We start from the raw sequence: 6000 nt of genomic DNA, 5'->3' as shown, positions 1-6000 counted from the left end.
TTCATTGTGCATCTACTCTGGCTGGAGTGGAATTCAAGCATGCCGAAACATTTCTCTGGTTGTCCAGGACTGTTATCAAGGGCTGATCTTGTATTATGTCATTCTCTATGTTACATCAAGTAACTCGCATCAGGCTTTCCATGCCCGCAGGTAACTTCTTAAAGTCCTGGTTGTGTTTATTTCATGGTGGGAGATGAAGAAAGACAAGCAAACATCTAGTCTCTGTGTGAATCAAGCATGCTGTGATAAGCTGCCAGAGGAACTGCAGAGAGGGTCATGCAGAATTGCTCACAGGACCATACTATATCCAAGTGTGACAAAACTCTGCACAAAGCAAGACGCACACTTGGGCCAATCACTGGGTTGTTGTGGCATCTGTTCAGGGGAATCTGGAGGCCCAGCTTAACCCCCTCTGTCTTTCACACTTTGAACGGTGTCAGGAAAAGCACTGGCCTCAAAGTATCACTAACACCATTGCACCCATCACCAGTGACCCCCATCCTGAGTCGGAAACTCCTCAAATTTTGGGCTGTGTGCTCAGACACTGCCACTTCTTGCTCCTTTGTCCACTAACCCAACAAATAGGCCATTTGGGGTAGGTCAGAAAGGATTGGGATAAGCTCTTTTTCTTTGTGCCCCTCTTCTCTCATTAACTCAGGGCCAATGGCAACTGGATCTTGATTCCTCCTGAGGCTGCACAGAATCCATACCACATAGCCTCCCAAAGCTTCCAGCAACCAGGCACGGTTTGCACTGCCCCTCAAGCAAGGTGCCAGGGCTAGCACACTATCTCACTGCACTTTGCACTTCAGTTCTTGTAAGAGAAACCTTGATTCCAGACACAGTGTTCATTGTCTGGATGCAAAATCAGGTGCTGGAACCCATGTCAGTTTTCTCTGAAGAGCTAAAGATTCCTTACCTGTTACTTCTCCCTAACCTGTAGCCTGGGACAAAATGGACACTGTAGCAACATGCAGCTACACGGCAAGCAAAAGTAAGATGTTCCTTCACTCCAGCATTGCTGAACATTGTGGGCTTCGGGTCATCTTGAGATGGCAATGAATTGTCTCCAGCTATTTTCTTAATGTCAGTTTCTGAAAATAAACCAGGATTAGTGGCACGAGCTGAGTTAAATTAATAGCTGCTTGGGAAGTAAAATAACTAAATCTCTTAGTTTTTAAATATATCTGCAAAATTAATCCAAAATAATTATAGTTTAGAAATGTATAGTGAATACCTTTGAAGGCTAGACTTACATCCAGTTTATAGTCCTTACATTTCAAATGGTGAATCTCTGCTTATAACTAATAAATGAGATCAAGTACACCTAATCATAAATATCTTCCAAAGAGTTAGTTTAACATTTTAGCTGGTCTCCTATTTGTCCTGTCATGCTCTCACTATCCTCTTATAGGCCTTCTATACTCCATTGTCCTGGTTATAGGAGCAGACTCTCAGGCCCTGGGCTTTGTCCCCTGTCAGTCTTCCTGCTATCATCTCAGCCATCCCCACCACCCTCATGCCACAAGTTTACATCCTCAGAGCATGTCTACTTGCTATTTTTTCATATCCTATTTAGAACCCGTCAATCTTTTGATCACTAGAGTCCACTGTTTTCAAATAGAAAAGTTTGTCCTTCCATAAGGCTCTAAATCTCAATTCATTTAATCTAACTAACTTTGTTTTCTGCCGTTTAATTAATTCATTTAATCATACATTCAGTCATTTACCTACAAAGAGAATGGGCACCTGTAGAGTGTCAGGCCTTGAGACACCACAGGGTGTTGGCAGAGGGGACTGTGGTATGCTACCCAGATTTCCCCTTCAGGTTAGAAGCCAGGGGTGTAGGTGGCTGAGGGATCACCACTGAATCCCTTTGGGGACTAGCTTTCAGTTGTACACATTCTGTGGAGCTGCCTGCCCAGGTTTCACTCACTCCTTGCAAGCAGCCACCACCAATAACCAGCTGGTGTGGTGTCAAAGACTTGGGATCCTTGCCACAATTTAGGATGATTGCGAAGGGCCATCCTAACTCCAGGTCTCCCTATTGGATTGGCTGAAGCTTCTGCTACAATTGCATTGCAGTTCAATTTCTCTTTGCCCAATTCCACTTCCTTCACTCCCTTACAGGCTTTGTTCTTGAAAGTGCCCCCTCCCAAAACCACTTGCATGCAAATTTTCATTTTAGAGTCTTCTCGGGGAACCTGACCTAATACAGAGCTCTCCCTCAAGAAAATTACAGTCTAACAGAGAAGTCAGACAAATAAACAGGCAAATCAACAGTGTGGTAAGTGATATGACAGGAGATAGTCTAGGTTACTTGATGTATGGTTCAGGGTGAGGGGGGAGGAAAGTTCCTGCAGGAGCTGATTTCTAAGTGAGGTGTTAAGGATAAGCCAGTTATCCAGGAGAACTGCCAGGGGCTGGGCAGGACAGAGGTATGACAGTTTAAGAGAATGGCATGTGTAGAGGTCCAGGGGGATGGAGGACACAGAGTGTTGGGGAATGGTGAGAGATAAGGCTGGAGAAGAAAAAAGTAGGGAGAGGGTATGACATAGCACAATTCATGAAGGCCTAGTGAGTCATGTTTAGGAATTTGGAAGTGCTGAATGATTTTTTAAGAAGTGACATCAGATTTGCATATTAGAAATGGTTCTCTGGAATAACGACGGGAAGCAAGAGAAGATGCAAAACCAAATAGGAGATGGTGCTGAAACTCATGGGAAATTGATGGTGGACCGTGGCAGTGAGGATGGAAAGAAAGGAATTTGAGAGACAATTATGGGATAGAATCAGTAGGATTCTGTGATCGATTGGATGTTGGAAGTAAGAGAGAAGACACAAATATGACTCCCTGGATACGGGAACAGGGAAAATCGTGGTGTCATTCACTGAGATTAGGAGATTGGAAATGACACAGATTTGGATTTGGGGGTTCGAAGTGCCAAAAAGACATCCCAGTGTGAGCATCGAATGGGCAGTTGGAGATATGGATTTGAGGCTCAGTGAGGAGATCTGGGCTGGGGACACATGTTTGGAAATCTCCAGCAAAAAGGCAGTAATGAGATTGCCCAGGGAATGTGCATGGAGTCAAAGAAGGAAAGGCTGTTTTAAACCCTAGAAGACATCAATATTTAGTGAACAAGAGGGACCTTCAAGGGAGACTGAAAAAGAACAAAGAGACACAAAACCCAAGAACATGTGTGTCAGAGAAACCAAAGGAAGGGAGTGGTCAGATGCCAAGATAAAGACTCGTGTGTCCTGTGAATTTAGCAACGTGGAGGTCATTAGTGATCTCAATGAGAGTAGTTTTGTGGTATGTTAGATACAATGCCAGACATCCATGAGCTTGACTGACTGGGAAATGAGGAAGCAGAGATGACAGGTATAAGGAACTCTACCAGGAATATCTATGAATGAAGCAAGGAGAGGGAGAGGGCAGTTGTTTTGGGGAGATGTTAGTTTGGGAGAGAGTTCTAATTAAGACGGGAGTCACTTGGGCAAGACTGAGGCTGTTGGAAGGCAACCCAAACAGTAGAGAGATGACCCAGCAGTTAGTTGGTAGTGAGGCACCAAGATGGTGGGATGGAGTAAACCAACCCTTGGAGAAGAGGTTGGTTGCATATGGAAGAGGGGCTCCTTCTTGTGATGTGAAGGAAGGAGGGTCTTGGGTAAATTTGTGGGTATATGGGAGGACAGGGAGGCAAGTCCTGATAGTGTCCAGTTTCTCCGTGGAGTAGGGGGAAAGCCCTCGTCTGCTGGGAGTATGGGAGTTGGTGAGACAGGTGTGGCAGGTTTGCAAGACTAGCTGTCATGGCCAGCTCAGGCTGCTCTAACAGAATACCATAGACTAGGCGGCCTATAAAAAACAGACGTTTATTTCTCACAGTTCTGGAGGCTGGGAAGTCCAGGATCAAGGTGCTGGGAAATTCAATGTCTGGCGAGGGCCTCATTCCCCATTCAGAGATGGCCCTCTTTTTGCTGTGTCCTCACATGGTGGAAGCAGGAGAAGGAGTTCTAAGTCTCTTTCATGGGCACTAATCCCATTCCTCAGGGTTCTGCCTTCATGTTCTAATCACATCCCAAAGGCCTCATCTTCAAACACCATCACACTGGGGATTTGGTTTTGACACATGAATCTGGGGAGGAGGGAATTCAGTCCACAGCATTAGCGAACATTTGCTGCATCTGCTCTGGAGAATGGGACCAGGGGAATGAAGGAAGATTTCAGGGCAGCACTCAGGTCCAGTTGCCAATGGAATCTAAGAATTCATATGAGTTCCTGCCTTCCAAGCCATGGGATTTCTTCAGAACTCTTCAGTAGCATGGCCATAGACCCAAAGTTGGACAGTGGGATTTTGCCAGGTCAGTGAGATGGAAGGACCATGCAGGGAATGCGGGGGGAGATCCTGACAGAGAGAGTCGCAGTGATGGGCTGGGCCCTGGCACTTGAGATGGAATAACAAGGAGACTTAGAGGCATTGGAGGTGGGTTGCTTGGATTTTAAATGCAGGAGCAAAGCCAGATTGAGGTGATGACAAGAAGCAGGATGGGGCCATTGGAGTGGGGCAATGACATGGAGTCGGAATGCAGGTCACCAGAGATGAGGATTTCAGGGAGCAGAGAGGTTCAGTGTTAGGTGCTTAAGTCATTTGCAGCAATAGTAGGAAGTGAGTGGATGGGGGGCCAGGGCTACAGTAAACGGTGGGGGGAGTGTTACCAGGTAATCTGTAGAGGACAGCAACGATTGAAGGGTAGAGATGACAAGGGCTTCAGAGGAGCTTTCCAGAGGCAGAAAGGAGCTCCAGGGAAAGAAGGGGGTGGAGATATGAGGGAATGAACCTGTTACAGGAGAGAGGGCCTCTGAAAAGAGCCAAGAGGTACAGACCACTGAGATGAGCTGAGTGTATTAGGGATGGATTGTTGGCCTCAGGGAGCACAAGGTAAGGTCGGGTGGAGGAAACAGCTTAGTGGGGAGAGGATAAATTGTGTGATACATCCAGGTGCTGACCCTGGAGAATGGGCTCGGAGGACTGACCATTCAATGTCCAGATGAATCAGTCTCCCACCTTATCTGCATCTGGCAGCAGGTGAGGGCGAGGCTCAGGCTACGAGTCAGCAAAGGCCCGCTGGATGCGAGCAAGTCCCTGTTCACATTAGAGGCTAACAGTGGGATTCATTGGCTCCTAGTGTTCCTAAGGCCACGTGTGTTTGTGTGTGTGTGTGTGTGTGTGTGTCTGTGTGTGTGTGTGTGTGTGTGCGGGGCAGAGGTGCTCAGCCTCATTTGGCGAGGAGTCTGCTCAGGTGTAGATAGATTTGGGGGCTCTGAGACCCAGGATCCATGTCTGGGCACTCTAAGCATTTCATGCTCCAATCTCTTTAATCCTTTTATTTATTCCTCAAACTTATATTAGTTGTTTCTTCCCTTCCTCATTCCAAAAAGGATTTAAGATGTTCCTGTTAGCACTTACTATGGGTCAGGCACACAAGGGTTTTGGATATATGTTGTTCCCTCTCTATAACGTGTTTTCCAAGTTTCCTTCTGTTCAAAGAACTATCGTTCCAACAAGGCCTAGACAAGTTTCATCTCCTCCCTGAAAACTCCTCAGTCGTATCAGATGTGGTCTTTTCTCTTTGGAACTCTTTCAGTACTTGTGCTCTGAATTACATATTTCCCTACGCATTCATATTTTCTCCTAGCTTACCCTACCTCTCCATTGAAACTGTAAGACCTTTGGGGATAAGGACTTTATGTGAATTTTTAATGTCTCTGAAATCCACTAAGACACCAAGGACATAGTAAGCCCTCAGTAACAGGAACTGCATTTTAGGGAGACAAGCCCCTCTGTAATGGAGTGTTTCTTGACAGTGCACTAGAACTAGGACTAATAATGAACTTTCTGAGTTTCTCAGGAACAGTCATTGGAGCATGAACAGCTTAAATTACAAGGTCAGCTACCAGAAAGACAGAAGATAAAATTTGAAAAGCAATAAAGTGGC

Source organism: Phocoena phocoena, chromosome 9 (assembly GCF_963924675.1).
Source record: "Phocoena phocoena chromosome 9, mPhoPho1.1, whole genome shotgun sequence".
Lineage (NCBI taxonomy): Eukaryota > Metazoa > Chordata > Mammalia > Artiodactyla > Phocoenidae > Phocoena > Phocoena phocoena.
This window is presented reverse-complemented; position numbering follows the sequence as displayed.